Source organism: Myiozetetes cayanensis, unplaced genomic scaffold (genome assembly GCF_022539395.1).
Source record: "Myiozetetes cayanensis isolate MyiCay16 unplaced genomic scaffold, myiCay2020 scf18, whole genome shotgun sequence".
NCBI classification, from domain to species: Eukaryota; Metazoa; Chordata; class Aves; order Passeriformes; family Tyrannidae; genus Myiozetetes; species Myiozetetes cayanensis.
In genome coordinates this window covers 16,172,425-16,192,177 of record NW_026087389.1, presented here as the reverse complement: position 1 = coordinate 16,192,177, position 19,753 = coordinate 16,172,425, and positions in this window count along the sequence as shown.

Here is a 19,753-nt window from a genome sequence, read left to right as displayed (position 1 = left end):
ATGTGGTGCAAGTCATGTGAATGAATACAGTTGGGTGGGCTTCCCACCAAATACAGCACAAATGGGAAAAGGCCCTATATTTGGAAATAGCACAGGGCCCAGAGGGGACTTTGTCTAGATGAGAATTCCCGTGTGGAGACAGAGACACGAATTAAATTAGAACGTATATTAGAGCTCTGGGCCAGATTCATATCCTCACTGCAGCAAAGTAAACCAGAGGAACACCAGTGTGAGAGAGAGGAGGATCAATCCACAGGTAATAAGGGCAGCATCAGTGCCTGCCTAGGGTTTCATCCTGTGCTTTGTCCTAATTATGAGCAGTTTAATGGCATGCTAAAATACAAAACAGATTTATGAGCCATTGCCATCTCCCTGTGCATTGTTATACAGCTGACTCAACAGTACTCTCACTCCTTGGCTAGAAGGTCAACTTAGGTTTTACTAAGCCAGGGCTGGGGCTTGGACTCAGAGACGTGCTGCCTTACTGAATGCTGCTGCTGGGATAAATGCTAAACTGAAGTCCCATCTGCTCTCCCCATGTCCTGTCCAGATGGATATTTAAGGTCCCACAGCACACCTTGGATAGAGGATAACTTCATATATCTAGCCAGCATTCTTCCTTCATTACAAAAGACTCAGACCAGCTTGTATTTCAAGCCAGCAGAATTACTTCTATTTTTTCTTGCAAAAGCACTCTCTTTCCAGACTGGAAATACTGAAAGGAGTAATGTGTAAAATGAAAGAGGCAATGTTGATTATTGGGGAAAATAAGGACGAACACTGTGATGAGATTACTGTGGGCTATTGCTTGAAGCACATTCACTGAGTGCAGTGTACCTATAACACTGCATTGCCTTCTGGGGAAAGAAAATGAAATTATGCAAAAAGCAGGTGATAAGCCACGAGATTTCCTGGATTCTCTTCTGAGTGTTGCCCCTAATAGACTGTAGGTAAATTCTTTTTTCATGACCTATAGATAGCAGTAGTAGTAATTTCCTGTTTTTCAGCCCAGCTGTGAAACTTGACCCGCCACTGTTAACAAAATGTTTTGATATTCTCCTGGAAAGAGGGATGGGTTCAGCTGCATCTTCACTCTGAGTTGCTGATTGCCACGAAGTAGAAGGATGTCTCAAGAGAAAGATCATATGATACTTCTTTTGTTTCTTATTTATTTCCTCTCCCCCACCCAAAAGAAGTAGTTCTCTTGTAGACCTTTAATTCTATGCCTGGCAAAAATCACAATCACTTTCTAGTGAAACCTTATTGTTCAATTTTCTTCATCAACGTGTGCAGGTTTTTCCTCAACAGGCACTTGTCTTTTAGGGGAATGCTGCAGATTTGCTTTGCTCTCTGTTTTTATTGCAGCAGCTTTTTTTTCAGAGCAAAATTCTCACTCGCCTTAAGCAGGAATTTTCTAGAAGAGTTAAGCCAAGACTGGCACTAACCCACGTGAGAGGAGCTTGCTCATGTTCCTCCAAGAACAGAGACCATGCCACTGATCACTGCATTAGCACTGTGTACCTTGGGGGTTGGATCAGTAAATTTGTTAGTGAATTTCTCAGCCTCCACCGGAGAAGATGCTGGTTGGATAGGTTTGACTGAATAACTTCTGCCCTTATATTATCCATACATTGTCACAGAGAAACTTCACAGTGATGACAGCAAAATCACTTGCTGATAGGATTTTCTCAGTTCTTCTGCACTGCTGGGATACAGGTATGAAATCAGCAGGTAGGTAGAGGGTAAAAGAGCCTCTGGATCCAGTGCCTGAAATCTCACGTGTGTGCTGGCCCTTGATCTGGCTGATAGACTGTAGCAACACTCTTTCTCTTGGCATCAGCAGCTCCTGCTCAGTGCCAAAGCCCGAGTTCTGTAAACAGATCTCATCCTGGCATATGGTATATTGCCATACAGGCAACACTGTTCTAACTGATTAATAACAAGCAGCTTGATAGGATTTGGGGAGGCACTGGAGTAATTAGTAAGATAAGGCCAGGTTTCTTTGTGCTGCATTTTCACGGATGACAAAAGCTTTCCCCTGAAGAGTTTCACTGATAAATCTGTATATAACAATAATAATAATAATAATAATAATAATAATAATAGCTTTTTCCCAAAATGCAAGTTAAATATTCCTTTAGGCAATAAGAGAAAAAGAATAGTTCAAGTCCTGTCACTGATGAGAGGCCAGAAGAATGGAAGAGGAAAGGAAGCTCCTAGGAAAGGACCTCCTTTTCCTTCCCTGCTGACAGTGAGATTTGGGATTTCAACTCTAAACAGCCAGCATGGTTCACCTTGGCAGGGCTGGCCATTCAGTGCTTGAAGCCTGGGATGTCTGTGCATCACAGGGCACAACATGCTGATTTCCCCTGGCAAGACAGTGAGGTGGGTTGGTGTTTTAAATTGGGTCCTTCTCTGGGGATCTAAAGCATACAGACTGTATGGGGCAAGTTTCAGCTTCCACACAGCTGGCTGTTTATCTGCTTGTGGCAGTGGGATCGTAAATACTGAATATTTCTTATTCATCTTCCCAGCAGGCAGAGTTTCTGTTAGCTGCAGTGGGAAATTAGGATTGTGGGTTTGACTCAGAATAAGTGACCAGGTATCAAAACTAAAAAAAAAAAAAAAAAAAAAAGAGAAGGGGAAGAGTAAAAGGCTACAAATGTTGCTAAAGTGACAAGTGCTCATTTACTAAAAATACCTTTTAATATTGTTGGAACTTTTAAAATAATCTAATTTATGTGGAACATTCCTCACTAATTGAAGCTGTCTCTTTTTTTATTAAATAGAAAGGTTACAGAAAAGTATATTGACGTTTTGAGAGCGATTCTTCTCAGGAGCTCATTGACTGTTATGAATAGGATTTCACATGATGCAAGCCCCTAAATGCCAACAGTGATATGAGGAAACCTGCAGATTCTTGTAATTGTGAAGGCAATAGGCAAGGCTTTGGGCTATTGCATCCCCTTTCTGGAGATCATTGTTATAAAGCTCAAAGTGTTGTTTAGCCCTTGGTGTTCTCATTTATTTCCACAGCTTTTTCTGAAAGCACAAGTTTGAAAAATGGAAGTCTTTCAAGAATAATCACTCTCTAAACACTTAATGCTGCTGTGACAGCACTGTCTATCACTCAAGATTTAACTTTGGAAATCCACATAACATAGAGGAAAAAAACCCTTTTCCAATTAGCCGAGACTGGAGGCAGATTAGTTCTCGACTGCAGCACTGAGAGATGCCGGGGTGTATATTAATGGAGCACAGGAGCTGATTTCTGACCATAATTCTGACTGCATTGGGTGGGGCATAAAATGGAAAGCTCTCCTGCTGAGAGATGCAGGACCAGCTAGTTAATGTGAGCTACCCTTGGGTGTATCTCGTAGGTCTTAGTGATCTACAAACCTGTCAAGTGCAAAATATGTCATCCTCACTCTTTTATATAGATGGGGAGGTTGAGGTGTGGAAAGGTTAATAGATTGCCCAAGGTCATGCCATTCTTTTGGCAGACCTCAGAATAGCACCCATGCCTCTGTCTCTAGTTTTATGGACATGTGCACGTGCTCAGGTCTCAGCCAAAAAGTCTGTTGAACAAACTTTTCCCCTTTTCTCGATCTTTGGGACCTGATTGACGCACGCCTTCACGATCACTGGAGTTGCAAAATTAACAGTCTTTAAAATCTTTTGTAATGTAATTCCCGTCATTAGAGCAAAGGGATGGTTTTCCCCAGTGAGCACGATTTGGATGCTTAGATCCACCGTGTAGCAAGGTTTGTAGCAGTTCTTGCATCAAGACTTTAATGTCACTTTGCTCAGATCTGTAGCGCAGACTTCTATCACTTGAGCTAACAGGGTACATTGTTATACTGCTACATGTCATGTGATCCTGACACTAAAGGATGCAGAATAAAGAAATACCCAGATGCACACTGTCAGGGAATTTCCTGGCTGGCAATAGATGACACAGGAGGGGTGGGTTTGGTTTCAGGTCTGTGCTGTAGTTCCCTTGCTCTTGGTCAGTCGTCTCTCGAGCTCTCGCTCTCCCACAGCTTTTCTATTGATCTCTTTTTTCACTCTTTCCATCAACAAGCAAAGTTTCCTCAGTTCCAACTCAATCTTCTAAGTTTCCAACTCTTTTTCTTTCGGTTTATAGTCACCCTGTGCCTTCTTTCCCTCAGAGCCTTTTATCGATCCTAAAACCTTCTGCCATCTACTTGGCCCATAACCTGACTTCCCTCTGCACTCCCATCAAGTCCTGGGATCCTTCCTCCCATTCTCTCTGTGCCTTTTTAGCTCTCCACTCTAACTCTTCATAGGTAATTATTTACCTACTTATTACCCTACTATATTTTGTCCTGAAAGTGGCAAAATTTTCATTCACAGTGTCATATATGTGAGAGAAAGCTGGGCAACCATAATGGTAGGCATTGCTGCTGGTAGCATATATTTATATTTTATTTAGGCACAAAAATATTCTTTCAGAAGAATGAGATCTAAAGATTACAGGACATTAAATAACTGAAAAATTTAATCTGATGATAAGGAAATAGAAGATGGATTGAATAAGAGGCAAATGCTGTAGGGGAAAAAACAAACAAAGGCAATAAACAAACCACAGCATGATGCAGGCAGATGGAATGCCATCCTTGTACAGCCCTATCCAAACCCCTCAAAAGAACCATATCCTGGGTCCCTTCTTATTGAACAGACAGATATTACTTGGTTTCTTCCCAGATCATGCTTCTAATTGCTCTGTGACTGCTGTTCTGAGATTTTGGAGGGTTATATTTTATGTCAGTATTTTGTGGTCAGGGGACATAAAGAACGAGATGGGGTCTGTCCAAAGCACCAAGTTCTGGGAACTCTCTTATTCTAACCCAGCTCTGAAACAGAATCTTGTTGCATCCTGGACTAATCACCCAAAGTCAATGCCTTCAGCTTCTTCAGTGTTCTGAGGCAGGGATAGCTGATCAAACTGCTGCAGAGGGTGTTGCACCAGGACTCATCCGTGTTAAGTGGGATGACACTACAGCTTTGGCTTTTCCTGCTGATTTTGATAGGAGAGGTAGTTAGTTATATTTTGCACCTCTGCGTGCTTCCAAGAAGCTATTGCACTGCTGAGCAAAGATGAGCCTGCAGTCACTGTACCTACTGTGTTGCTTTTTTTAGGACTACTACATTAGAGCCTTGGTGACCAGACAAAAAATAGGGCAGAGCTGAAACAGTTCCAGGGACAGGAAGCATCACAGAGGAGATAATAGCAAAGCAAAGCAGAGATTCGAGCTTTTGTATGTCTCAAACTACTGTTTTAACTACTGGGCCAGATTCCCATGCACGCCAAACCCTCTTTTTTCTTAGGAATGCAGGAAGAAGGATTGAATTAAATTATTGGCTGTCAGGAGGAGAATATAAGCTACTAGGCCAGTGATACTTTGGGTTTAGTTTCTCTTTTTTTTTTTTTTGGCTGAAGTCATAAGCAGTTCTATACTCATGAAAGATGTGGGTAATATACTTCAGATGGTTTATTGAGTGGATATAAATAACATAAACTGCACAAGTTCTGCTTGTATAAAACTGGAGACCAACTCAAACTGCACAAGGACCTGGTCCGTGTGCTTTTCTTAGTTTCCTGAAATAGAAAACATCCAGAAGGATGCCAGATCAAAGAGAATTTTTGGGTGTGAATTCTGATTAGTGCAGACTGAATTGTAATATATGTCAGACAAAACCATTCAATCAGTGGAGTTTTCATTAAATTGTTTGTAGATGGATCCGGTGAGAGTGGACAGAAATATCCAGATATTTTTTACTCATCTTTGAGATAGGGAAACCCACTTTTAAATATTTTACATAATTAATAGTACTTATACTGGCTTTTAGTATTGCAGTTTCTCACATCACCTGTGCAGCATTTGCCTATTTCTTTTTGCTTCAAGTTACTACTTGAGATTTAATTGCAGCACTCAATCTGTGGACAGAATACAGGGACAGGCATGGAGGTATATTCAGGTTGGTTCTCACCAGAAAAAGGAACAGTCTCTTTCCCAGTACCAGGGATGCACTCAGAAATAACAGACTGAATAACAGACTGATGCTCCTTCAATGCCAAGGAGAATAAAAGAAGAGCACCGTTGCTAGGAAAAGAAACTGTAATAAATACTGAAAGGATATAAGTATAGTCTAAGGTCAGAACATTAGTATTTGAGCAGTGTGGATCCTATTAACAATGTCTTATGGCAGATATTATGCATGTCAAAATTACCAGCTGAGTATAAATATTGGCTTCTGCCTGCTGTTCAAAGCTAATATGTTCAAGCCACCCAGTACCAGTTAGAACTGATGACTGGAGAGGATTAGGCTCAGACATAACCATTGCTGCTTTGGGGCAAGGAAGTTTGCTAGATGATCTCTCAAGTTTTCTTGCAGTTCTACTTTCCAAGACTCAGGAATGTCAATGACTTTACAAAGGGAACTTTCTTGAGTTTTTAGAACAGTGAAGATGGCACAGTATTATTTGTATTTCCCAGGGGTATAATGAGAAGCTAAAAGTCAAGTAGCATCATCAAGCCTTGCTACTCAAATAATGTTTGAGCAACAGCTTGGGTTAAAAATGACAAATTCCCATTTATTCAGATTTGCCTTCTGTGTTATGAAACTATCCAGTTCACATGGCTGCATGGGAACCCTGGAGACAAGGAAATTCTTTTTTTCCATAACAGAATCTCCAGATATCACAAAATATACAACAAAAATTGCCACCACTGTTGGTGCACAAAGCAAATCTGTTGAGATCCCTGTTAGTGAAGTATTAAAGAGGTGTGGTTTTGTATCTAACATCTGCCAAGGGACTGTGAGGGTTTTGGCACATCAGACTTTGCTTCACAATTAATCAAGTGGTCTGAACACAGTGAGCTCTGCATGCTCGTGGAGGGGCTCTGAGCCCTCACCTGGATTTGTTTAAGGCAGACTTTCTTAGGCCAGTATTCCCCTGGGAAGGCAGGACTGAACCCCAAAACTGAGGTATATTACCCACCACTGTAGCAGTTTTTAACCCTGCCAAGAGAGGTGGCCCAGAAGAGGGACATGAAAGTTGCACTCCAGCTGAGCTCTTTCTCATGTCATTCCTCCATGCACACATTGGTTTTCTTCAGACTTCCATATCCCAGGCTGCAGCACTACGGGTCTCCCTGCTTCCTGCCAAGCCTTGTCCCATGGGAGCCAAAGCAGCTCCCAGACAGCTGCCTCCCTGCAGGCCATGTTCCTGTAGGAAGCCCTTGGCAAACTAATACAATAATCACCAAAGAACAAATCATTTCCCAACAGTTCAGGAGAGGGAGCAGTAATGAGACCCATTAATGGCTGTTTGACTGGAATTTCATCAGGGAAGTGGGAGAGGAGGAAACTGATTGATCTGAGCTAATTTACAGACGTGGCCAACTGTTGTCTTTGGGCTCCATCTTCACAAAGTGAGACGTCTTCCTGCCTTGGAGACAACCCCAACAGGAGCTTTGCACCTTATAACCTCAGCTTGGTGAGTCACATCCAGACAGACAATGCATACCGGGACTTGGGCTTTCTTCAGAATGAACATCCCTGCCCAGCTTTAAGCAAATCTCTTCATTCATCACCAGCACTGCTCCTCAGACAACACAGCAGAGCAGTGTGCAGCCTGCTCTTGTCAGCTGCTCAGAAACGTAGAATTTTGAAAGTACAGTTACCGATAAAAACTCCGTAACTGAGAATATGCAGAAAGATATCATAACCTCTTTGGAGGGAATCTGTGGGAAGTTTATTGGTACAAGAAAGGTCAGTGTCTGAGAGACAGGAACTGAGTAAAGTTGTCCTAAGGAGGGTGGTGATGATGACTAAATAAACAAGCACAAACATGCACAACAGATGAAGGTGTCACCAGCTTTTCATTACTGCTGTTCAGGAACACCAGTCGGGATCAGGATGCTCTGAACTCAGCTCTGCAGGCTGTCCTTGCCCTGATGAGTTTACAAGCTAAGAAATCAGGTTCATGCTGACTATGTTTAAAAAATGTGGACCTAATAAATTACCAGGTTCAAATACTTTGCATTCCAGTGGGGTAAGGGAGTTCCCGACTTGCTAGATGCTGTCACCAAATTCTTCTTTCCTGCAGCATCAGTAATGGGCATAAGCCCAGTCTCTTTATGCCATCTACAACATAATATTTGCATTTCTTGAGTGGCAGAAGGATTTTTTCATCACCAGGCTCTTCTGCCTTCTAACTGTGCTAATAAGCACACTGTTTGCAATGTGGAAGATTTTAGGGACACAGTAGACGAGGGGCAGCAGACCAGCCAGTTTGAGTTTACACTCACACTGTTCTGTGTTGCTAGCAACTTGTTCATGTTAGAATACATCTCATGTGAGCCCAGCTTAATACAAAAAATGTTATCAGCCATGTAAGCATCAATAGCTTCAATATTTGACAACATTATGAGGACTGACTCTAAACATTAGGACCATGGTTTCAAACCAGGGTGGCAGCATTCACTGAATACAAACATTCCTGATTTACTCTCCTATGAGAGGAGAGCTGAGCCCTGTTGAGCTTATTATAAAAGACAGTTTGATGGAATAGACTGAAATATCAAGATTTATAAATAAAAGAAGAACAAGAGAACTGTACATAAAACAGCCCAGACCAAACTAACATAATTACTCTCTATGGTGAGGTCAGTAAGAGAGCTGATTAAATGAATGTGGATGGCATTTCTATCTGCTCAGACCTTTGAAAGCTGTTGATAAAAATCTCCTTTCAGAGTGTTGGACTCTGGCTGCTCACGCTGCATAAGAAGGTCCCATGTGTTGAAACAGGGATGAGGAATAAGGAGGTTGTTCTTCAGGCCACCCTGTTCTTACAGGGGTTGGTCATTGGCAAAGACGCTCAGCGTGGTTTCCCAGCTCCCCCGTGACTACGAGCCAGGCTGCCTGCAGAGGGGCGTGACGTGGGAAATGGAGCCCTTGCAAATCCCAAGGTCACACAGCTGGCAGTGTTTAGAGAGGGCATGGAGTGTTCCAGCACTCTTTGGGAACTGTTGGCGGGAACTCCAGCAGCACAAGGAATGAAGAGAATGTATTTCTGTGGATGTTCAGCCACGATGTTGTGAAGCCTAATCTTGGTCTTGTGGGGAACCTTTCATACTCACTTTGGTTCAATAATTGAGGAAATGTGGACACAGACAGCAGGAGGGGCAATTGGCCCTAGGTAGGAAGGAGCGTGTGTGCAAATGTCACTTGAGTCTGTGACACCAGCTTTTCTCTTGCTGGTGGCTTCTGCTGGCACATTTTGCAGCTGGGGACAGGGGATAGGGGATAGTGGATAAGGGATAGGAATGTGCACACAACTCAGCTGACATGCAGGGATTTGTTTAGTCTCCATAACCTTTAATTTGGAGTAAGAACATGATCTTGTTCATGCACAGCACTGAACAAGAATGCCCTGTCTCCTAAACAGCTCCATGCTTATACAAGCCACAAACCTGGGTAGGCTTTAGGAACAGATCAGTCTCCCTAATATATCTGCATCTCTTTAGAGCTGCCAGCTGAGACTGGGACATAGTAGACCTCCAGTTCATTTCCAGTTGGCTAACAGATCCTCTCAGATGGAAATGACTTTCATACCAAAATGAACCTGGGCTGGTTTCAGACCAATATCTTAAAGGCGTACAGATTTTCTACTACCCTTTGAATCATCCAGTGCCCCAACAGGGAACTTTAATGCCAGTGCAGCATCTGCTGTGGAATATTTATATTCAGGGCTTCCTGTGTGAAGCTCTGGATGGATGTGATTATTGAATGTGTTGGAAAAGGGACAGTTTACTGCCTGGGTTTTATTTCCAGCTATTTTGTATTTCTGTGCAAGGAGCTTATATGCCATGTTGTAAACGGCTGGTTTTCTTGTATGATGTCTCTTTTTTTTCCTCATTCTCTTAATGGGCTCCTCGCTAAAACTGACGTTTCAGCAGCATTCCCATTATTAGTTATGATGCCAGCAAATGGAGGTCTCAGTAGTGGGTGAAATTTAAATTAGTTTTGAAGAGCATTCAAATAATTCAGCGCTTTACTTTCATTTGGTAGCTCAGCTTGCACAGTGTATGATTTAGTTATTCACATTTTAGTTACTGTGTTGATGTTGTTTAGCAAAGACCTTGTTTTGCCTGGGACCCAGCTACAGCTCCAGCTCTCAGCCAGTCTAATGTTGTTTACTGTAGCTACCAGGAAAATAATGGTTTGTTCTCTGGGTTCCTGTTTGATGTTATAAGCCAAGTCACACCAGCTAGTGCAGGAATCATTTCCATTTTGCTTTACACTGCTCACATGAAAAACATCTAGCAGTGGAAAAGAACCTGATTCCGAGCATAAATGATAGGTGTACTTTGCTCTGTTGGGAGTTTGTAGTAGTAGAGTGTCTCAGACAGGGCTTTACTTTTCATTCCAAAGAGCTATCCTGAACTGCAGCAATTGATTTGAAACAGGATACAACACATCTGTGTTGTGAAAGAAATGTGCAAAGTTTGCATCTTTCCCTTGGACATCTTCACTTGTCCTATGAAAAATCCTGACTGTGAAGAAGTTTTTGTAACTGAGGCTTCTGTGAATCTTGGTGAGTATCTCCTAATAAAGAATAAGCTTAGTAGTAAATATTAGTCAGTGTTGTCTAGAGGCACCAGCATTCTAAATTTGTATTTCCAGATGTCGGCAGTAACTCTGTGCATTAATTTCATCAGCTGGAAAATGAAGACATGTATTATCATTATCCCAGGCCAACCTGGGACAAGTTCCACTCAGATGCTGGCTTTGTCAGACCCAGTTGGCTCCCATCAGTTCCACATCTGCCTGAGATGTGTGCCAGGGGTTTCATCCAAGATCATGCATATGTGAGGCAGCAGGCTCTGTTCCTCTGACTGGTGACCCAAGTGCTTGAGCAGGGTAATTTCTACTCACAAGGAGATGCCATCACAACACAGTGCAGTGCCATCACATCCCTGGGTGCTGTCACAGCGTGATGACATTGATTCATGACGCGGCTGAGCAGTGCCCGTTTATCATGATGGAGCAGTGTCTCAGGAACGTGTCCAGTTGTCTCCATATGTACATTACATCCTTCTGTCAGGTTTGCCATTCACCTGGATAGGCAGATCAGATTATACCCTCTGATGTACATATGGGAAGCACAGAATGAAAATAATTGAGCCCAAATGATCTGGCTGCTCACCTTGGCATTCAGTGTATCCTCTTATCTGAACAGAAGCTTGAAACAGAAAAATTAAATACCATGGGCCTGATTACTCTTTTATGTGTGTGTAAATCAGTGAATTCAGCAATAGGTAAAATATCTGTCTGCAAGAGCAGAATCCCACTCCTGAAACACTGCAAAGATAGGTTTTAACCTTTCCATTAGCACAAAGGATATCCCAGGCTATTAATAGGATGCATTTCATTTTTGCCCAATAGCCTAATTAAGAGCTAACTCATACTTGAGGAGAAAAGGAAGCAATTTGATTTACGGTACCTCATGTGATTAAATCACCAGGGAAGAGAAAGAAGGATTTGAGATGGAAGGGGGGAGTTTTAAAACATATCATTTTTGAAGAATGGAATCTCTTTCTTCTGACAACCCTTTTGTCCCTGTGCTCATAGCTTAAAGAGGATTCACTGACTTTTATTTATTTGCCTAAACTACTGATTTTTCATCTTCCAGGGTGGCTTCAAAATCCAATGTGAACTTTTTAAGGCACCTAATGATCCATTCTATTATCCCCCAGGACAACGCTAGTTCCAGTGATTTCATGGGGAACTGATTCGGAAAATACCCTTTTTCTCCCTTGCAGTCTCCTAGGCCCCTGAATCATGTTGATATCTGGATACCTCTTTTATCTGCAACAGCGTGGTGGCAGCACAGTCAGCAAACAGACCTGGGGTGAGGGTTGATTGGGGAAAGACTCACACTGTGTGTAGCCCAAACAAGGTACCTACGGAACAGCTCAGTTTCCGTGCCAAAGATGAGACCACATTGTCAGGTGGTTTTAAAAGCACAGGATTCCTGGCCCTTCTACCTAAGCATATAATACTGCCAATTTTTTTTTTTAAAAGCCCTCCTTATTGATTTTCATTTTGCGATAAACATGCTTACAAACTTAGATAGACTTGGGAAACTGTAAGCCAATACCAAGTATGATGGGGCTTAGAAAATAGAGCGTTCCCAGTTCTTGTTGCTGAACTAAGAAAGAGGCAGTCCAAGATGTAATAAAATATTGCAAACTTTGGCCATCAACTTCAGATTCCCACACGTGCACCTTCGTTCATGAACCATGCCACATCATGACAGCCATGTTTCCATCTGTGCATCTCAGTGCTTTGGAGGTGTCTAAACATTTCACTGACTGGAAAATTGTGGTGCTAAGACCAAGGGATTTGCTCAAGGAAACACAGATAATTTCTGATATAATTAGAAATAAAGTCTCCTGATGCTCTTAGCTTAACCACTAGACCTATTATCTCTCATAGCCTAGTGTAGAGAAAATACCACAGCAGAACTGCTGCACCCATTCTTCCTAAAACAGCACTGCCAGAGCCTAATCCTATTCTGCACCTATCTGGAGTATCTCTTCCAGGTCCTTCTCTACAGGATCAAGGACAGAATGGAATTTGAAATACTTTTTCTTTTTCAAACCCTGCTTTTCTTCTCTTTACTGCACTGCAAGCCAAAGGGAGCTCAGGCTGGTTTGAGGGCAAAAATATGTCAATCACACTGAAAACTCCACTACTTTCCTGAACCCCAGGCAGGACAGGATATTGCTGCCCCATTGCAGGAATGATTTGGCACATGGCATAGGGAAAGAGTCTGGATTCTGCAAAAAAAGACTGCTACCAGAGCAGAAAACCATACAGCCTTCACTAAACTATGAATCTGGCAACTCCAAGGACTGTACTAAACAAGTGGTTGTCTCAGCCAAGAAGTGGCTTTTTTGGCAAGGCGAGAGATATCAAGAAAGAAAATAATTAGCTGTCTAAAGGAAAGCAGTAAATATATTCTCACCTGAATGCTTATTTGTTGTTTCCAATTTTTCCACGTTCATGACCTTTACTTTCCTTGCTGGCATCATTACTCCATTTTTTCTGTGTCCAGCACGCAGGCACTGCCGTCAGTTTGATGCATAGGTGGTGCTGCACCGTGGCTGTGGGTGAGCCCTGGAGAGGGAAGGTGTGATGGGGCTGTGCTCCATTCTCAGTGCATATCACTGGAGAGCTTCTCTTGCAGCAATAGGGTACACCCACTGAAAGGTGGAGTGGGTTTGGGGGGCAGGAGAAGCAGCTGGGATGGTTAAACATGGAATACATTCACCACTGTGTGTTGATAACCTGTAGTTGGCTTTATTTTTTCGTGTCTCTTTTACCCCCACCCTTACCCCGCACATGGAAGGGCCTGATTCACCCCTGTTCTCACTGGCCTTTTTGCTGCACTTGACACTTTTGTCCTGCCAAGCACTGGCTGCATTAAGCCTATGGGCATGCATGAATCATGAGCTACCTTGGCCATAATTCACGGAGCTGTGGCAGATGCCTGTCTTCTGGAAAAATGTCATAGCCACCCACAGCTCATAGGAGAATTAACCTTGGGAGATGCACACAATTGGACTAGAGACATGTGCAGTGCCTCTCCTCCAGCTGTAATGATGGCCAGCATCTCCCTGGGAGGACACCCCTTCTGGTAAGCACCTCTTTGTGGGCTCCTTGTTTAGCCCACATGTGTGTTTCAAGGTGTGCTTCAGAGGTGATCTGGCCAGTTTTCAGTTTTCTCCTTGGAATATTAGCATGGAACATCATGACGATATGTTGTTGCTGCCCAGTGAGCTGCACACACACATCCTTTAGCTTGGAAGCGAGGTGCTCCTTGATCTCTTTTTGATTTTCCAATGCTTGCTGTATCTTCCTGCTTGTGCTGTAACACTAACTGGGATGAACAGGCCAGAGATATTTTCCTGTCATTTTGGAATAGCCTGATTGGTAGCACTGAGAAGATCAAAATGACACATGAAGACAGAGACTCTTGCTTTAAAGGAGTATTTCAAATCTGGGAACAGGGAGGAACGGAGAAATGTAATGTTGGGGAGGAGAGATAAAAAAGGAGAGAGAATTTGGCTTGGTAGAGTCTGTTAGATTGCAAGAAAGATCCAGGGGATTTGAGGGAAGACAGCACTGTCACCTCATCTTTGGTCTAAAGAGCTCAGTAGGGCAGGTGAGAAAAGAGAAAGAAAGATGAGTAATTGGATGGTGGATGCAGAGGGTGAGGATATGGAGCTACAGAGGAAAAGAGGAAGAAAAAAGTACCTTAAATAGCAAAGAATTCACAAAATTTAGTTAGTATCACAGTAGCAGGAGGATTATACTGTTTTGACTTCTCCAGGATAAGCAGCACTATGGATTTGGATCCTTCAAACACTGGATGTTCAGGGGCCACCTGTACATGGCCAGAAAAGAAGGCCATGGTCGTGTCAGAGTATGTCAGTGGTACTAAAATATGCATAGTGAGAAAGAAAGCAAGCTGGCTTCTACAGAGGGAACAGCTGTGCAGGAACAGCCTTTGTAGCACTGTAGAGAACCACCAAGACCCCTGCTTGGGAATGCAAAGAGTTTGTAAACCCATGAACAGAGGCATGTTCTGATTTAGGGCTACTGCAGTTCTGCCTTGATGCTTACCACTTCCACCTCGAGGGGAAAAAAACAAGTGCCAGAATGATTTAAAGACAGAATATCAACCCACACTGCTGCAGGCCTGCTTTCCACATTTTGTTGCTTTTATAGTTTTAGCTCTTGTTCCAAGAGAAGGACTTCTGTGTGTGTGTGTCTCTGTGTGTGTTTCCTTCCAAAATTTGCACATGAAACCAATGACTGAAATTCTTAAGAAAGACATTAGTAGAAATTTTCAGAAGCTTGTGAAGCATAATATCTCTCTTACCTTCCCCCCATCAATAAGGCAGCACTTTGTAGGGAAAATTTTCTAGTCTAACTTGATTTTTTGTACCGCTTTTCTTTCAATCATTTTCACTCCAGCCAAATGCAGAAGGGGGAAGACAATCTGGAATATGAGGCACACCTCTTCAGAATTGCAAGACCTTTGTTCAGCCCCTCCTTTGCTACAAATGTTTGATGTTAGGAAAATCTCTTCAGGTACCCCACATCCTCAGCTTTCTAACTGTAACGTGGGAATTACACTTCTCGTTATCTCGGAAGTGGTGGGAAGACAAATCTGTTAGAGACAGTGAGATGCTCAGACGTTATGGTGTGGAGATGAACGTGAGGCAAATATGCAGACTGAAAGCCTCCAGATCCCTTTCTGTGGATTTTATTCAGACCCCTCTGTCTGACAAACAAGTATCACATTCACCACCCCGAGGGAGGGGACACAGGTCCTGATTTCTGAGTGGGTCTTTAAACCGATGTGGAAGCTTAAGATGAAGGCTGCAGCGTGACAGCAAAAGAATTTTGCTTTCTGGGCAAAGAAGCACAGAGCAGTGCCAATGTCTTTATTTGAAAAACTCCCTGAGACATTGCTAAAACAGATTTTCTGTGAAATCTGTTGCATTCACAACTACAGAATGTTATGATCTAGCACAAAAGTTTTTATAGCTACTCAAGTATAATAGAGGAATCCCAGGCTCAGGCCTGTAAAACCCTTTATAGAAAAGCCCTCCTTTACAGATCTCCTATGTATAATTCCTATACAGTTATTGCTGTATCAACTGGGCTTTTAAATGTCATGCAGGACTGTTGGTGATTCTGTTCTGAACGCAGTAGTACCTATTTGATGAATAGCTTGTTATTTTTTTCCTTAAAACCGAAACCTAATTAAAATATTGTTTAGGGGAAAAATTTGGAAACGCATGGGTGAAGTTTAAGTAATTACCAGTCACAGGTTGAATTCCAGAGCCAAGCACTTTTATTTTATAACGTGCTGCTTTATTCTGTCTCCCAGCCATGTTGCAGCGTGCTCTTTGCTGTTTTACAAGCTGTAACGTACAATGATGGTCATTACTATTCATAGATTCATAGAATTTAAGATTGGAAAGGATGATAAGATGATCTAATCCGACCTCCTGCTTAGCAAAAACCAGACATTTCATCCAGTTACCCTCGTATTGAGCCCAGTAACTTGTGTTTGACAAAATTGGATCTTCCGGAGAGACATCTACTCTTGATGTGAGGAATTCAAAAGGCAAATAATTCCTGGATAGTCCTTCCAGTATTTAATCACCCTTACAGTTAGAAACCCCTCAATTCTGCACCTTGTTTCTAATTTGAATTTTCTGGCTTTAAATTCCGGCCATTGGTTCTTGTGATATGTCTTTTTCCACTAGATTAAGAAGCCCTTTAAAACCCACTGTGTTCTCATGATAAAGGTACTTATATGATCTGATCAAATCACCTAGGTCTTCTTCTGAATTTAATAAGAAAAATGTATTTATTTTGTAAAAGCACTTACAGGTCCCAATCACAGACCAAGGCCCTGGATAATTGACAGTTTTAAGGAAACTGGGGTTCATTTCTTCTCTGTCACAGATTTCTGGGGTGTCCTTGGTCATGTCACTCAGCTCCCTTGTTTCTTGGGTGCTCACCTACAAGAATATATATATATATATTATATATACCACAGGTGTATATTTCTCCACTGTAAAGTGCTGGGGGAACAGGGGAGAAGCACTTAACAAGATGGCAATCCTAAATCATTGTCCAACTAAACGAAAAAAACCCATCTCCTGTTAGATATGGGTCAAGGTTGAGTGTCTGCTGTACTGAACTCTGAAACAAGTGCTGATGACTGTTGTGCACTAACCATGTTTTAAATTAAAGCAATAGTGAGGTGTGACTACATTAGGTAACTGAGTGCAATGCTGTGTGACTTGATAGGATGCTGACCTCAGCTATTTCACCCTCACATCATGCACAAGTATGTTTGGATCCCAAAGATAAATGATTCAATGACAGATGACTTGGACTTGAGCTAAAATGACTGACTGCACGCTCACATTTTTGGTTTTTGCCACAGCAGGTCTGTACCGTGAGCACAGGTATAGGTAAAAGCTGGAAGAAAATACTGTCTTCAGCTGTCCCAGCAGCCTCCAAAGTGATTGTGGGACTATAGCTCATTTTACATACCGGCCCATCAGCCCTCTGGCAATGAGCCTACGTCTTTACAGAGCCGACAAGACTGTACTGAAGACAAAAAATTAAAAAACCAGAATTGTTAAGTCAACAGGCAAATTCCAGTTACACTTCAAGAGTCCACTCGTGGACTCCGACCAAGCCTTTGCCTTGGCATGACATCAGTTTGGGCAAAGAACCTGGATGCTCCTCTCAGTGTATGCTCTATGGACTATGTAATGTCAGGGCAGCATAGGCCCTGAAACATGCCAGTAAGTGCCCCTTGGTGACAGGTGGGAAAGGATTTTGGAATAGCTTTTATGTCATCCCTGTGCTGTTTCTGTTTCCTGTCCTCAGTGGAATCCTCAGGACAACTCTTTGCTCTTCCTTGCAGGTTCTTACTGCTCTAGCTCAAAATCTCTGCAAACATCAGTTGTGCTGTTTCCTCACTCCTTGGGCTTTTAAAACAGTGTGGCTTTCCATGGCTTGTGGTAAGTGTAACAGTTACTTCTTGTGTTTTTATTAATGTTAAGTGCATTCTTTTCTCCTCTTTCTTAAATGCTGACATCTGGCAGCAAGCAGCTCTATACATCATTAGCTGAGGAGCTCAGGTTTAAGAACCCAGAATAAGAACAAACCTCTGAAGTCAGGATGTGTAATAGCTGTTATCATTTGCTCACTCTTAATTACCTCTTCCCCTTATTTGTCTCTCTTTAATGGTATGCCAACAACATTTTCTAACCTCTCGCTCAGCAACTGATTTGTCAAAACTGTAGATAGCATTTGCTCTGGTTAGAGGCACATGTTTAGCCATGGAGGGCAAAACTGCACTAGTAATTAGAAAAGTGGGGATCTGGACTAATTCCATGGAAGTGCTTCACATTCAAACTGACAGATTTGTTCTGCTGAACTACCATTCATGTACCAAGCCAGGTGCTTGTGCCAATCTGCCTCAAGTTGAAGGCTGTGTCCTGGGACACTGCCTGCCCTTCATGAGGGATCCCACACAGAGCTGTGCTCCCTTAGACATGCTGGAACCTCACCTGCCCATCAGGAAGGTAAAAACAGCAGTGCTTCAGTGTAAAATGCTAAAGGGAGAAAGGAGTAGCCTCACTAATTCCCCTCTGTCACTTGGTCTGCACAGAGGGGATGTGCTTTACTAGGACAGTATGTATGACTGTCCCTCCTCTGCATGAAAGCAGAGGCTTGGGAAGGCTGAACTTTGTTTAACTGAAGGAGTAAGGAAAGAAATAACCGTGCAGCAGTTACTGAGTGCAAAGGCTGCCATTTTTCCTGAGAAACGATCAGTCAGGGGAGAGTTAAACCCACACCTTCTCTAGCATTCACCTGCATTTGCAAATAAATCAGCCATAAGAACAACTTAGACAGCCTCCTCCTACATGGCTTCTCCACTGAAAGACGTGGGAGAAAGGCAGTGGTGCTGCTTGTTTTGCTGCAGCCCTGTCGGTATTTCAGGTATTGTGCTGAATTTCACAGGGTCCTCCATAGATCACGGTGCTTTCACTGCAGTGTTTGGCTGATTCACACTTGCTCTGAGAACCTACACTGACATATCACAAGCTGCTCTGCAGGGGATGGCTTGAACTCCATGTTCAAGCCCACGTTTCTGGCTTGGTGGTGCTTGGTGCTGCGGGTTAGACAGTGTTTCAAACAGGCCACAGCGTAGCAGCACCTGCTGCAGAAAATGTGAAGGATAACGTGTGTATAGCAGTGCTGTCTTTCCTGTCATTCTCAACAGAATAGCAGGTGGAAGATGACTCCTCTGATTTGCTTCCCACCCTTTTAGGACAGCACTGATTTTGAAAATTGTTGCCATATAAGGTCTTTATAACACATGGTTTTATGCAGGTTCTGGATGTGACTGTCTCCTATGCACAGCTTGGAAATGAAACTTGCAGCATTTTTAAGTGTGGCAGTAAGAGGAGCCCGCTGATAAATTTGTATACATTTGTGCCCTGAGCAATGGGCTTTGGATGTGAGGTGACAGGGTTAATCTAGCAGCACGCAGGCATGAATGAACAATTTTTTTTTGGTGCCATATATCTTGGCTAATTCCATGATTATGCCCCTTTTCATTTAGGACTGTTTCAAAGCAGCTTCCTACTAACTAACCTATCCATGAATGGACTGCAAATATTGCAGCAACAAGTACCACATAGCCAAAAACATCTGAAATAAGAAAATGAAATAAGAAAAACAACTTCATAAAACTAAGCCACAACAGCCATCTCAGCAGTGCAGGACTGTTCTTTAAAAACAAGGACATGTCAGGCAAAGTTTTACTATTAAAAAACCCAAACAGCCACATTTGAAAGTAATTACTTGACATCTAGAGATCTGCTCCTACCGTAAGACCACAAGGTCAAATTTTGCTCTGAAGGATATTGGTGTCTGGATCAAAACAAAACAATTGTAAAGGACTTTGGAGAGCCATGTCTCAAAGAAATAAATCACCCTGGCCGTCCAGAATGTGTCGGGTGTCTGTGCCTGTGCTGGTGAGTTGCTCTGTTCACACACACACAGTTCCAGCACAGGCTGGAGCATCCAGCGCTGGGGCTGCTGCACA